The sequence below is a fragment of the Chiloscyllium plagiosum genome, unplaced genomic scaffold, assembly GCF_037043375.1.
Source record: "Chiloscyllium plagiosum isolate Xiang-an unplaced genomic scaffold, Cpla_swu_hap1 HiC_scaffold_10, whole genome shotgun sequence".
NCBI lineage: Eukaryota > Metazoa > Chordata > Chondrichthyes > Orectolobiformes > Hemiscylliidae > Chiloscyllium > Chiloscyllium plagiosum.
In genome coordinates this window covers 55,267,994-55,283,914 of record NW_028270148.1, presented here as the reverse complement: position 1 = coordinate 55,283,914, position 15,921 = coordinate 55,267,994, and the positions used below count along the sequence as shown (strand labels likewise).

Genomic DNA, 15,921 nt, shown 5'->3' with positions numbered 1-15,921 from the left:
AGCATTAGAACCTGACCGCAATTGAAATTATACGCCTAGTTGACCAAACGGTGACACTTTTTCCATCAGAAACCCCCGAGAGCCGCAGCAAGGGCAGGTCACTGAGGCAGCTTTATATTTGTCTTTTTGAACAGGAAAACTCATCTGATCTGAGAAAGGAAACCTTATACTTCACCTGTCCTGACTGTCCTTCCCTCAATCAAATACTGTGTTGACACTGCAGACCACCTACCAATATCAGCCTTTCTTATTGATGGGGTCGATCAGGTTAGTAACTTCTTGTGGACTTAAATGCTGCTAAATATTCAGTGGGGAGTTTTTCTGAGAAGCTGAGAGGATACATGTAACCATTAGGATGCCACTTCAATGGTAGCATCACTCAGGTCTATTACATACCTCACATTACCACACACTACAATCATCGCTATTGTTTTGGACTCACCAGAGTCTTTGTGCCCTTGCCACAAACTCCACCCTTTTTTGGGTCATTGTCGCAGGTTGACCCATTGCATTTGTAACTTTGACTTTCTTCTCGACCCTGAGCTTCTGCGCACTCACTGTCCTATAGAGAAATTGATTACTTCCATAAAGTATTCAAACCCCATCCATCTGGTGCTGAAACTTTAATCCATGCCTGGCCACATTCAGATTTTCACTATTTGAATGTTCACTTGGCAGTTTTCTTATACAAACTGCAAAGTTTGTCTCTGCCTAACTCTGACCAACATTCTATGCGGCTCGCAGCCTTGCTGTTCCACGACATTTGTGCTTGATGGTCCACTTTGGCCCTTAGTTCTCAAAGTTTAAAGCATTTAAATGCGTTTATGCTATATCTCTCAATCTAACCCTCGCAAGCCTTGTACTATTCCCCACTGAAACCCACTTTGGTCTTCTGTGCATTTCAGTTCCCTTTGAAGTACTACTGATGACGAAACCTTCACCTCTATAAGGTGCATGCATTGAATTTCATGCACTTAGCTTCGATCCTCATTTCCACCTTGTAGTGATCCTCAAGTCCAATTCTTTAAGGTTTTCATCACGCTACTTAATATTTCTTTCTTTAATCCTCAGACGGTTTTCTTGGTCATACATGAGAAAACACCTTGGACTTTTTCCACGGTCAAAAAAGTTTTACAAATGAAAATTGCCATTTTAAATTTTGGTTTTCCAAATTAAATTCCCTGTCGTCTTTTTGAATAAACTACCCATTATTTGTTTCTTCTTTGCCTTGGCCCATGAGTACAGTGTTATTAGTATAGATGATCTCTTTATAAGCCTGTGCACATTCAGCACTGAACAATGTGTTAGCCTTCTGATCTTCTGCAGAGATTTTTGATTTCTTCCTTACACATGACAGAACTGAGGATTGGGAATTCAAAAGCACGGGGAAAATCAATGATACAAACTCCTTGACCACCATTATGGACCTTTGTTCTGAGATGCCTCATTGTAGTAAAACAGCAATAGTTACCTCATTAATATTTATACATAAACCAGGCTTTCAAAGCGGATAGATACTATTTAGAAACAGAATGTAGACTTAAATACAATTTAATTGTTGTATATTAATTTTACAGCCCAAAGATATCAGCTCTGAATTTTCTTTTAGATGAACCTAATTAATCTTCATTCTATGAACGGGAAATTGATTTTGAAATTCTGATCTACACATTCCCCAGATGCTGCTGTGGAGTTTCGGAAACTGCCTAATGGAAAACAGTGAGCATCAGTCCAGAAAATAGAAAACCGTCACTTGGATGAATATGTTAAGCGTATAAAATGACTGTAGTTATGATGTTCTTTTGATGAGTACAAGGGTTTAAGGTGACCTTTGTTCCACATGCCTGATCATTAAGCATCATTTGATTCTAATGATGCTTGTAATGAATGCAATTGACCACTTGATGGCAGCCATACAACGAGATTAGGATTTATTTCTCGCACTGACTTTATATTATGGAGAATTGTATTTTCTAAACTAGTTTAAAAAATGATGTGTTCAGCTTTTAGTAATGTACATTTTTTTGAAGGGGATCTGGAGGACATTCCATATGGATGGTATTTGTGTTTAAATTCAGAAGTAGTTATTGAGCAGAAACTGGCCCAAAACATTCCATCTGCTGCACTGTGGCTAATTTGTAATAATTTATGTTTTAAACAATTCAACTATTATTAACAGAATTCATAAATGCTTCCAAAAATCATCATCAATCCTTGTCATTATTTCAGTGTTTGATTTATATTGTGAAACACTTTTTTTTAGATTAGATTAGATTAGATTAGATTATTTACAGTGTGGAAACAAGTCCACACCGACCCGCCGAAGCGCAACCCACCCATACCCCTACATTAACCTCTTACTTAACACTACGGGCAATTTAGCATGGCCAATTCACCTGACCTGCACATCTTTGGACTGTGGAAGGAAACTGGAGCACCCGGAGGAAACCCACGCAGACACGGGGAGAACGTGCAAACTCCACACAGTCGCCTGAGGCGGGAATTGAACCCGGGTCTCAGGCGCTGTGAGGCAGCAGTGCTAGCCACCGTGCCGCCCAACTTGCTGTTGTTCAGGTTGGAACATTCAGAGCTCACGCACAATATGATTAGTTTTCTGAAAAATCAACTACATTTTTCTTAGTGTTTGAAACTTCAGCCACTTTGTGACGTTTGTTGAAATGTTATGTTAGCAATCTCCCTTATCAGACTATCAAAGGATTCTTAAAAATGTGTTTGTTCCTGAGATGTGGACATCGCTGGCTAGGCTAGCGTTTTGTGGTTGAAACCTATTTGCTGTCAAGATGGGCAGTTAATGCTAGATTGATGTCTGATGTGTTATGGATGGGGAGAGATCTGGGAACACCCCCAGGCTGACCACTCTTTCCTTCTCTTTTTGAAAGATAACCAACACAAGAAGTCATGCAGGGATGAATCTTGCTATATTTTGGCAAAGAGTCATTTTTATCAAGTTTTATGATTAACGCAATTGACCACTTGATGGCAGCCCTACAGTAAGATTGGTGCTTGTTTCTGGCACTAGCTTTTTGTTATGAAGAGTTCTATTTTGCAAATGCATAAAAGAATTGATGTGTTCAGCTCTCAGTATTTTTTTCAAGGGGAATTGGAGAGTGTTCATATTATCACTGATTGTATATTTGTTTAAATTCAAAAAGTTATTGAGCTGAAACTGGCCAAATTGTTCCACCTGCTGCACTGTGGCTAATTTGTAATAAATTATATTTTAAACAGTTCAGATATTATTAACCTAATTCATAAGCATTTAAACAATTGTCATTAGTCCTTGATATTATTTCAATGTCTGAGCTATATTGAGATTGTGAAACACTTGCTGTGTTCAAGTTGAAACATTCAGATATTATTAAATTGGAGAGGGTTCAGAAAAGACTTTCCAGGATGTTGCTAGAAATGGAAGGTTTGAGCTACAAAAATAGGCTGGGACACCTTTCACTGAAGCATAGGAGGTTGAGGGTGACCTGATAGAAATTTATAAAACCATGAAGGGCATAAAGTGAATAGCAAGGGTCTTTTCCCTAGGGTAGGGGAGTTCAAAACTAGGGGATATATTTTTAAGATGCAAGGAGAAAGTTTTAAAAAGAACTTGAGGGGCAACATTTTTACACTGGTTCATGTGGTTCATGGAATGCCCTGCCAGTAGCAGTGGTGGACTCTCCCTCATTATGGGCATTTAAGCAGGCATTGGATAGGCATATGGAGGATAGTCGGCTAGTGTAGGTTAGGTGGGCTTGGATCGGCGCAACATCGAGGGCCGAAGGGCCTGTACTGCGCTGTATTGTTCTATGTTCTATGTGTGGAATGAATTGCCAGAGGAAGCGGTGGATGCATGGACAGTTACAATGTTTAAAAGCCATTTAGATAAGTACATGAATAGGAAAGGTTTGGAGAGATAGGGGCCAGGAGTAGGCCAGTGTGACTAGTTTAGTTTGGGAACGTAGTTGGCATGGACTAGTTGGACCGAAGGGTCTGTTTATATGCTGTATGACTCAACGCACACACAATACGATTAAGCTTTTGAAAAATCAACAACATTTTTCTTAGAGTTTGAAACGTTGGCCACTTATTTGTTGAGACATTATGTTAGCAATCTCCCTTATCAGACTATATCAAAGGTTTGTTTTAATGAGGTGTGGGCATTGCTGGCTAGGTTAGCATTTTGTTGCTCAGTCCTATTTGCCCTCAGGGTTGGCAGTTAATGCTGGATTAATGTATGATGTGTTATGATTGGGAAGAGTTCTGTGAAGACCTCTATGCTGACCACTGTTTGCTTCTAGATTTTGGAAGATCTTTTACTTCCACAGTAAGTCTCACAGGGCTGAATCTTAATATATTTTGGTGAAGAGCCATTTTTATGGAGCTTCATGAAGGGTTTTTCTCACCAAGGCCTAATAAGTGCAATTGCTCATGAAATTGTCCCAAATTCACCTCATTAATGACCTACTGTCCCCTTATAGCACTTTTCCACCGCATCCAATGCTAGCTCGTTTCTACCACTTGCCATTGCTGCAAATACTCAACACAGCCAGAGGATTCCTGCATCCATGGCACTGGGTGCCATATTTAAAAGGGCTGCCATGCATCCATTCAGGCGCTAGCTATCCAGAGCTGCCCTGCATTGTTGGATGCCATGATATGGCTGCAAAGGGGAATTCCATGCTCTGCTTTGTAGATGGGGACAAGAGGTCCTGTTGCATGGGGTGGTTACAATGGAATCGCGTCCTCTTCCAAGAGGAGGTCACGCCACCTTCCAACCTGGTCTGAGGTTACCCCTGAGTCAGTACAGTCCCATGGTCTGGTGAAATACTGAGCAGTGCAGAAGAAAGATGCAATAACCTCTTTTCCACCAGAGTACATGCCATCATCTACCCCACCCCCCTGACCACTTTCCACAACCCTCACCCTGTGCATTTAATGGTAACATGCCATCACTTCTCTCAGTTTTAGGACCTTCTCCCTATGTCTTCCGCAGACATGAGCATGAGGTCCACGTTGTCTGTGGTCAATACGTACAACACAGATGGCCTCCTTCTTCAAGGACCGCAATTTCCCCCCCGACGTGGTCGACGGTGCCCTCCACCGCATCTCCTCCACTTCCCGCTCCTCCGCCCTTGAGCCCCGCCCCTCCAACCGCCACCAGGACAGAACCCCACTGGTCCTCACCTACCACCCCACCAATCTCCATGTACAGCGCATCATCCGCCGTCACTTCCGCCACCTCCAAACAGACCCCAGCACCAAGGATATATTTCCCTCCCCTCCCCTCCCCTCCCCTATCAGCTTTCCGTAGAGACCACTCCCTCCGCGACTCCCTTGTCAGATCCACACCCCCCACCGACCCAACCTCCACTCCCAGCACCTTCCCTTGCAACCGCAGGAGGTGCAACACTTGCGCCCACACCTCCCCCCTCACTTCTCTCCAAGGCCCCAAAGGAAACTTCCATATCCGCCACAGATTCACCTGCACCTCCACCCACATCATCTACTGCATCCGCTGCAGCCGGTGTGGCCTCCTCTATATTGGGGAAACAGGCCGCCTACTTGCGGAGCGATTCAGAGAGCACCTCTGGGCCACCCGGACGAACCAACCCAACCAACCTGTAGCACAGCATTTCAACTCCCCCTCCCACTCCACCGAGGATATGCAGGTCATTGGACTCATCCACCGCCAAACCACAACAACCCGACGGTCGGAGGAGGAGCGTCTTATCTTCCGACTGGGAACCCTCCAACCGCAGGGGATGAACTTAGACTTCACCAGTTTCTTCATCCCCCCCTCCCCCCACCTTGTCTCAGCCGGATCCCTCCAGCCCGGCACCGCCTTCCTGACCTGCAGTCTTCTTCTTGACCTCTCCGCCTCCATCCTACTCCGACCTATCACCCTCACCTTGACCTCTTTCCACCTATCACATTTCCAACGCCCCTCCTCCAAGTCCCTCCTCCCTACCTTTTATCTTCTCCTGCTGAACACTCTCTGCTCATTCCTGAAGAAGGGCCTGTGCCCGAAACGTCAAATCTCCTGTTCCCTGGATGCTGCCTGACCTGCTGTGCTGTTCCAGCAATAAAGTTTCAACTTTGATCTCCAGCATCTGCAGACCTCACTTTCTCCTCAAGAGGACCCCATACCTCCCCCCACCACCAGCTATGTTCTCCTCCACTTCTGAGGGAGAAAAGAGCTCTGATGTCTCAGAGGGAGGAACCAGCAATGCTGCAGCACTCACTAGCTCAGTTACTGACACCTTTGTGGGTTTTTTTAAAACCTAGGTTAGTGTCAGAAGCACATGTTGGTGAGCACATCACTGCAAGATCTCCACAACTGGGTGAGGAAGAAATGCTGTAGGTCACTGGCATTTGGAGGATCAGGCAGGGGAGGAGCCCAATGACGTTGCCAATGGAGGATTTTATCAACATGTATAAGCAGATACAGGACCATGAGACAGGTTTGTCAGGGCAATGGGCAGCCTGACGTAAAGGTTGTAGGACTACAGCCACACATTTAAGACCCTGTTGTCTGGTTGCCTCTACAGGTGGGTTGGCAGCTGCCGTGGAGAGCCAAGTCCAAGGCAGTCTGAGTCTGCTGGATCTTCACACAGATCTACACGTCATCACTGCTCAGCGCCAACAAAGGGATAAGGGATGTTGAACTCACTCTGGGTGTTCCTTCCTCATAGGGTGGTGCTCGTGGGGACCCACAGACGGGTACCTGTTCGGAGTTTCACGTCAGGTATTCTTGGCAATGAGTTCCTATCTGAAAATGTGTCGCTGGAAAAGCGCAGCAGGTCAGGCAGCATCCAAGGAGAAGGAGAATCGGCGTTTCGGGCATGAGCCCTTCTTCAGGACTCCTTCAGGACATTTTCAGGTCTGATCTCCAGCATCTGCAGTCCTCACTTTCTCCAATGAGTTCCTATTCAAAGGGTGGCTGCACAGAGGAGTGCATATTCATGAGGAGATATTAAGTTATTAGGAAGGTAGACCTCACGCCGCTCACTGGTGAGAAATCCAACATTTAATTGGAAAATATGACTTGTTGCTTCGACATCAAGAAAGGCCTCATTTAATTTCTTGCATGAATATTCCACATATCCCACCAATACCCACATTGTTAAGAGCTTTAAGAAAATTCTGCATATGATTTCTTATAACTTTAAGGCATGATGGAGCGTGGAACTCCTATCTCTTGTGACTATTCTGCAAACTTTGATTGCTCCCTATTAGCAGGAGAACATTCCTTGTCCCCATTTAAATCTTTGGAGAAATTGTCAGCTAACAGCACTTCTACTGCATTTCTGTCACTGTGGTTTCCATTTTAGCTGTTTTCCCTGTTTCTGTTCCTCTCTCAGCCCATATAAAATCTAATGATGTTGTCTCCAACTGTTGAATTCTTCCAGAAGTTTAATCAATTCTGTGAACCTCTGCAGAATTCTTTTTTTTCGTTAACCTTTCTGGTCCCTATAGTCTCTATGAGCTGTTCCTGTCTTACATCCGGCTATATCATTATCCATTTTAAAAAATCCACATGGGTCAACTTGGAATTTCCCCACCGATTGTGAGACCTGTGAGTAACTTACTCTGCAAGTATATCTTAACTAAAATAACCTCTAAACATCCTCCAGCAACCAGCAATCTGGTGACCACTGGACTTTTAGGTGAAATATGCCCATCTTCTTCCAAAAGGAAAATTTTTAAGAAGCTATTAACTCTGAGAATACCTTTTTTTTTGGTTTCTTAGAAAATCTAGATGTCATTTTCCCTATAAACAAAAAAAATCTTCCAAAAAAAAATTCTGGTCTGTGATTGTTCTATTTGAACATAAACTTACAAGCTTCCATGGGCACAGTCATAGTTTTAACAACAGAGTCCCCTGTTGGTATTTATATCTAACAGTCGAGGGTGTGGTGCTGGAAAAGCGCAGCAGGTCAGGCAGCATCTGAGGAGAAAGAGAGTCGATATTTGAGGCAAGATTTCCTGATGAAGGGCTTTTGCCCAAAATGTCGACTCTCCTGCTCCTCAGATGCTGCCTGACCTGCTGTGCCTTTCCAGCACCACATTCTCAACTCTAATCTCCAGCATCTGCAGTCCTCACTTTCACCTTTTATATTCAACAGTCTGTTTTCACATGTTCAAGCAAGTTGATCAAACCCTTAAGTCCTGAATTCAACTTTGTAAAGTTGGAGAGTGGTTTGTCCATTTTATTCCATTCTCCTTCATATTTGTTTATTTTTTCCTCTCATGTTCACTTTCTGTATCCCCCAGTTCCTATTGTTCTCTGATTTTCTGTTCTTCTCTGACCTCTGACCTCTGGAAGTATTTAGAGAAAAGACTTCCTTGATTAAAGAATCTGCTTCATATTCACAATCCTCATGATAGCAGTGATTCTGATTCTTGTAACCGTTTGTACCTCAATTCAGGATCCTTGATTAAATAGTGTGCCATTATTAAATTCCTCCAAGAAAATTATTTTCTGCAAGTTTTCATAAGAGGGATCTGATTTTAGAATTATTATCCAGTAATTGAAAACTTTCTTTCAAATTCATTGTAGGTTTCAGGTTTTCGAAATTTCTGATGGTGTACCTTGGGTATACTGACATGTATGTATTTAACATGACAGTTTCCATTGACTCATTCCACAGTGCTTTCTTCTGAGGACATGGAATAAACTTTGTCAGTCCATTCAGTTAATTCATTTTGTAAGAGGGCCAAGCAAGATTCTTTTAGCCAGTTTAATCTCTTGGATGAAATAAAATCGGGTAATAATTCAGCCACACCATCACTGCCATTGTTGCTGTCCCTTAGGACTGAACAAAAATGTTTATAAGATGAATAGTTAGCTTGCCTAAGTAGTTTCATTGATACCTGAAAGATAAATGAAGGCAATTTGGCTTCCATTTTGATTGCAACACTCCAGGAATAGAATCAAACACATTAATTTTAACTGTGCAACAGCCAGAGCTTGCATTACTGTAAGGACTAATAGCTCTAGCTGTAATTGTGCTTTAAAATAGGCTATGCCCTAAAATTTATCAAACTACCTTCTATCACAGGGTAATCCAGGGTTAGGGGAAAATGAAACATGTCTGCATTTTAGATTGAATCAAAACTGTTGTCTTACACACTTCTGAGTTTCAGATATTGTTATCTTCTCATTACCAGTGTAAGATGATACACGGTAAAATCAGAGGTGAAAAGCTCACATACTTAACTGTGCTGTACCTTAACTAGAACAGAAGAAAATCAATAGGCAATTTAAAGACAGTGTGGCTTTTTATTTCCAGTTTTGCAAACAGACCATATTTTGACATTTGTTATGATCTCTGTCGAGACCAATAATTCTTTTTAAAAATCTGCATTCTCATTATCTAACTTTGAACAAGATTTTGAGATTCATAGCATTTACTGAAAAACAAACTAAAACAGCATTGCTTAAATATTACCTTTGCAGACAACATGTAGTTTCAGCAACAAAAGTAAACTTAATCGTTTACGCTTAACACAATCGTAAGTCTTTCTCAATGTTTACACTTTATACTGAGCATAAGTTGACATTTATTTCTCCTGAACCCTTCCAAAGTAATCCTTAGCTCCTGAGGTTTTACGTTCATTTCTTTCACCTCCAAGTTTCTGGTGGATCCAATAATTGTCTGCCATGGTGACAGTTTTCCAGCAGATTCTCCCTTTCACTGAAACGGGATGAAGCTTCTCGCCTCATTTTAAATCCTTATAATTTTGGTCTTTTTAGTCTGAACACAAACTCCCACCCAAATTTCTCTGTGTTGAGCCATAGAGATCTGATGCCTCTGCATACTATCTCTTCCTGTATTACATTGTTGCAGATTTCCCTGTCTGTGGAATTCGGGGACCTTTTAGCAGAACCTTATAATCTTACTATTGTATCCTATGTCCCAGCTACTCTCAAAGGTAATGACAGCATGAATCACATGGGCTTTGTATCCAGACAGAAATGCTGATCAGTTATCCTTTCGGCACCAACTGTATTTTATATCCTAACTTTAAATTTAAAAAGCCAGTTTAAAATATAACCATTTGCAGCCTCACATTTTTAACATCATCTTGGTAATTTGGAGACTAACTGTCTGTCCGTTTTCAGCTCAGATTCTTCTGCCATTATCTTCAAGTGCAAACATATTGCAGGTTCTTACAGTGAGACTATTTACATTCATTTTAATCTTTAACAACCAAGCTACCCACCTTTGCTGTCAGTGCACCTCAGAACAAGTTACACGATTCCATTCATACCTCCACTTCAACCTAAATCAAAACACATGCATAAAACTTAATCCCCCAACCGCATATTATAAATGCCAGACTTCATGAGATTATGAATATTAAATCATTGTCTATATGCCTTGACCTGACATAATTAAACCTAGATGTTTATGAAGTTATTATAGAGATGAAGGATTGGAACAAATTTAGACATAATAATGATCAAGAAATGGAAAAAGAATGATAAATAATGAACAGAAAATTATGATGCAGAGGTAAATTTCGCACGTGAACATTGCATAAGTGATCACTTGGGTTTTGTGCCTTCAATCATCAAATCTCAGCCTGCTTGGGGAGGAGAGATCACTTCAGAGCTACATATTGTGAGTGCAGAGTTGGTTAGAATCATAGAATCCCTACAGCGTGGAAACAGGCCCTTCGGCTCAACAAGTCCACACTGACCTTCCAAAGAGTATCCCACCCAGACTGATTTCCCCCCACACTGTTACTCTACTTTTACCCCTGCCTAATGCATCTAACCTACACATCCCTGAACATTATAAGCAATTTAGCATAGCCACTTCACCTGACCTGCACATCTTCGGATTATGGGAGGAAACCAGAGCACCCGGAGGAAATCCACGCAGACACTGGGAGAATGTGCAAACTCCACACAAACAGTCGCCTGAGGCTGGAACCGGACCTGTGCTAACTGCTGAGCCACTGTGCTGCCCTTGAACAGAGTTTTCTGAAACCACTGACTATATAAAAATTAACCCCTTAATTTTTCAGTGAAAATACTGGTCTCAGAAATTCTATTTTTAGACTATGTGTGATATTTTTAAATGAAAGGACTTGGAAATTTTAGTATTCAGAGGGAACTGGGTGTCAACAACCACAACAGCTATATTGATCGAGCACATTTAATTTCATAAAAGTCTCAAAGTATTTCTCAGAAGTTTTCTAAAGAAAAGAATAACACTAGGCCACATCGCTTGATCGGTGATATTGGAAGAGATGGCCAAAAAGAGACTTTAAAGGCTTTGTTTTAAGAAAGAACATGCGGCAGAAAAGCAGAGAGGCATTTTCAGGAAATTCCAAAATCTAGTCCCAAATAATTGACGGCACATCTATTAATGGCTGAATCAAATTAATGATCAAGGTCATGAAGGCTGGGTTAGAATAAAAGCTGTGAACTTTTAAAAATGTGTTGCTTCTTGAGTTGCTTCTCAAGTACTATTGCAGTGTAATCATTACAGTGGGAATGGGTGAACAGAATCTGGTGTAAATTAGGACACAAGCAGCAAAGCTTTAGATGACATTGTTATGATCACTGTTGATGTTATTTCTGGAAAAGTTAGATCCCAGACTGAAAGCTGGCTTGATAGATTTTTCTTTGTTTGAACAAGTTTATCTTTTACTGAAACACAAGCATGAAATGCTGCAGATTTAGGTTTAGAGAATTTCTGTGCCAAAGAAATGGCAATCACATAGAATAAACTAAATTAGTTAGATAAGACATGAACTTGCATATTTAAAAACACATGGTAAATTATAATCTTACCAATTCCAAAAACACTGCTTTACAGTATTCACACCAGAGAGAATTACCTTCTATATCACAATTTGTGTTTGACTTAGTTGTGATTGTGAATCTGAAAGCCTCATCTTGATTCATCATATAACTGAGCTGAGATTTTCTTAGCTTCAAATAACCTTCTCAGGTTTTAACCAAACACTTATGTTCTGGAGCTTTTAAATTAAACTCCTTACACACTGATGATTTGTTTTTAAACAGTCCTTATTGTACTTCCCTTTGGAGCAACTCTTTTACTTATTCAGCTTTAACCAAGACTTCAGTGACTTCCTAAACTGAAATAATGGAATGGATTAGCTGACGGGGCAGTTCTGAATAATAAATATAATAAACAATTTAAAAAGTCATATTATTTTTAAATGTAAAGTGATGAAACAAAAGACTACACATTATTTTTACAACTGCTCCTCGGATGCTGCCTGACCTGCTGTACTTTTCCAGCACTGCTCTAATCATGACTCTGATCTCCAGCATCTGCAGTCCTCACTTTCACCTGGTGTACTATACAGTTTAGTTCCTTTTATCTAAGGAAGAATGTACCTGGCTGAGAGCGAGCGAAACAGAGGTACACTGGACTGGCTGTTTAAATGAGGGGATTTTCTTACAATATGAAAGTTAGCAGATTAAGTCCACACTAGAACTTCAAAAAAAGAATGTGCTTGACCAATACGGAGAATTGAACCAGACAGCACAACCTCAGAATAATGGAGTGCTCCTTTAGGATTGAGAGAAGGAGAAATTTCTTCACTGAAAAGGTTGTGAAACTTTAAGAGTTCTTTATTGCAAAGAACTGTGGATGCTCAGTTGCTGAGATCCAGTGCAGTGTGAGACCGGTTTTTGAAACTAATTGAATCAAGGTTTATGGCAGCAAGGCAGGCAAAAGGAATTGAGGCAGAAGATTAGCAGTTAACTTATTAAATGTTGGACTAAGCTCAAAGGGTTTCAATGATTGTCTCCTGTTTCTATCTCTTATTTTGTAATGCTAGTGAATGTGAATTGTGCACTCGAGCTATGAGCCGTGTGATCAATTGATAGTCCTGGTCACCTAATAGCCACCCTCTGCTTTATCATAGTGGTTTAAATGCAGTTGGTACAGTGAATTACAGAGTAAAGGTGTGGCATCTTCGAACAATGTGCATGCAATCTATGGTGTTACATATTGGTGTAAGGTTCTGAAAGGATTAATGATTATGAGTGCCTTAAGCCCAACCAACTATGAAGATATCATTTGGACTTGGTGGAAAAACAGCTGAGGATCATGATTGAGTGAAATTTAACATCAGGTTCTTACTCTGAAGTAACTGTAGCAAGATCCATTATTATATCAAAGAAATTTGTAACTAATTACTAACATGCAATGAACTACCTCTTGTTCAGTACAACCATCTCTTCTAGTTAGACCAGGAAGTGAGTTTCCTCAACACACTTGGCTAATCAGGCTCTGTATGGGTTTCTACACGTAAAGTGGATGGTGGCAGCAAGCTGACCATATGGTGAGGTGTAGACTTGATATGATTTTATGTACGAATATAGCACTTGTATTCATTAATCTGTTGCACAGTTCAACCCAATATCCCCTCCCCCAGGACCCAGATTCAGAATTTTGCAAAACCTGGGAGCATATTTTGATCAATGGTATTAAAAGGACAGGGGAAATTAGCAACCAGACAACTGGCAAATTAAATTGAATTGGGAGAAATACAAAATGCTCCATTTTGTGGAGAGAACCAGGAGGGGCAATGAAGGGTACAGTTGGGGGTGCAAAAACAGAAAGAGGTAAAACAAATCAAGTTTGCAGGATAATTTCAGAGAGTGTGGTTCCCAAACTTTTTCTCCGCTTTAATCCCAGTTTTGGGCTTGCAAATTGTCACAATCCCCAACGTAATGTGAGGACTGGGTGGGGGGTGATTGGTGGCAAGTGGAGAGATCTGTGAGATCAAGTGGGACAATGTTCACTCTAAGCTGCATGGCCACCTGCAAGGTCCTTCCACACAGTCGCAGAAAAATGTAAAGGAAGTGTGGCCTGAAGGGGAGAAGGCAGAGGTACACAAAAGCCATTGCTACCTCTGATCTTGTAACCCCAAACTTTGAGGACTATTGCAATAACCTTCCCCACGGAGGGCATCAGGTATATTCTCTGTATTGCTGTCATTGATCTCAACTCCGTTGTTTTTGCAATTACAGCAGCCTAGAGATTAGCAGTTCAGGGAGCTCAGATTGTGTATCAGGTCATGATAATATAGGAAGTGTCGTTAGTAAGTTTGCAAACGACACCAAAATCGGTAATATAGTGGACTGTGAAGAAGATTATCAAAGTGTACAACAGGATCTTGATCAGGTGGGCCAATAGTTTGAGAAGTAGCAGATGGGATTTAATTGAGATAAATGTGAAGGTGTTGCATTTTGGTAAGGCAAATCAGGGCAGGACTCACAGCTAATGGTAGGACGCTGGGGAATGTTGTTGAACAGAGGGACCTAAGAGTGCAGGTTCAGAGCTCCTTGAAAGTGGAGTCACAGATAGACAGGGTGGTGAAGCAAACCTATGGCATGCTTGCCTTCATTGGTAAGAGTCAAGGGTGTGGTGGTGGAAATGCAAAGGCAGCAACTGAGGAGCAGATACAATGTTTCAGGTATAAGCCCTTCAATTCTCCTGCTCCTCGGATGCTGCCTGACCTGCTGTCCTTTTCCAGCACTACCCTCTCAACTCCTCCTTCATTGGTAGGAGCATTGGGTGTTGGAGTTGAGACATCATATTGCGGCTGTACAAGACATTGTTGAGACTACTTTTGGAATACCACATATAATTCTGGGAAGTTTGTTGTTAAACTTGAAAGGGTACAGAAACAAATTACAAGGATGTTGCTAGAATGAAGGGTTTGAGTTATAGGTAGAGGTTGGATCAGCTGGGACTTGTTTTCCCTGGAGCCTTGATGACTGAGGGGTGTCCCTATAGAGGTTTATAAAATCATGTGGGACATAGATAAGGTGAATAGCCAGGGTAATTGAGTCCCAAACTACGGCCTAGATTTAAGATGAGAGGGGAAAGATTTAAAAGGGACCTGAGGGGCAACATTTTCACACAGAGAGTTGTTCATGTAGGGAATGAGCTGCTAGAGGAAGTGGTAGAGGCAGATACAATTGCAACATTTAAAAGGCATTTGGACAGGTACATGGATAGCAAAAGTTTAGAAAGTCAAATGTGTATCAAATACAGACAAATTAGACTTGTTCGGTTTGTGAAACCTGGTTGGCATGGATGAGTTGAATTGCAGGGTCTGTTTCTATTCTGTATAACTGTATGTCTATTGTATCATGGAAAGCCTATCCCCCTTGTGTAGTCAAATATTAATTCCACATGCTTCTCTCTGCCAAGAGAACATGAAACATATTAAATGTACTTTGTGTTGTTCAACTATGCAAGGTGTTTGCAATTCCAAAAGGTATATGCACATGCCCGTCTTGGAATCAAAACAGCTCCTGCAACGTCAGAGGAATGGGCATAATGTGACCTAATTTTGCTATATTTATGTTTTACCCAAACAGCCTAGAATAACTGAATTTATATTACATTTGAGCATTGCCAAGCCTTTTCTGTTTATAATCTCTTGAGACTGTGGATTACTGATTCGGTCAGCTATTTCAGTTAGATAAATTTGTAATTGCTTTTGGTCTGTTTCCTTCCAAGCATTGAGAAATTGGAGGGGAAATAAATCAGATAAATGATTGATTAAAGAACGAGGAATCTTTCAAAACATTTAAAAACCTGATAAATGATTCATAATCATTTTGGGTTATTTCTGTTTGAAACTAACATGTCGAATTACAAAAGTAAATGTTTTCGTTTAAAGGTCATCCAAGATGGAGGACAGGAAAAATTTCTGTCTGTAGCAGGATGTTTGTTTTTTGAGGTTCTTTCAGTTGTTGGAGGTGATTTCCTCGAATTCCAGGAGCAGCAATTACTGTTTTATTGCTGTTGCATTGTTTTGGAACTTTGGGGGAAAAAAATGTCAAAACAACAGCAGTTTTAAAAGGGAGAAGAAGAACAGATAAAGGAAGCACATGGTGAG

General features: G+C 41.1%; 1 long non-coding RNA gene across 1 annotated transcript in view; it reads left to right on the top strand.

Moving 5' to 3' along the window:
• Window positions 1-301: 301 nt before the first annotated feature.
• The window catches only part of LOC148148960 (uncharacterized), a 57,183-nt gene continuing 41,563 nt past the window's right edge, over window positions 302-15,921 (top strand). Inside the window, exons 1-2 of the long non-coding RNA XR_015758450.1 lie at window positions 302-1,719; window positions 6,561-6,892. This is a non-coding gene — a long non-coding RNA (uncharacterized LOC148148960). The remainder of the gene's footprint in view (window positions 1,720-6,560; window positions 6,893-15,921) is intronic.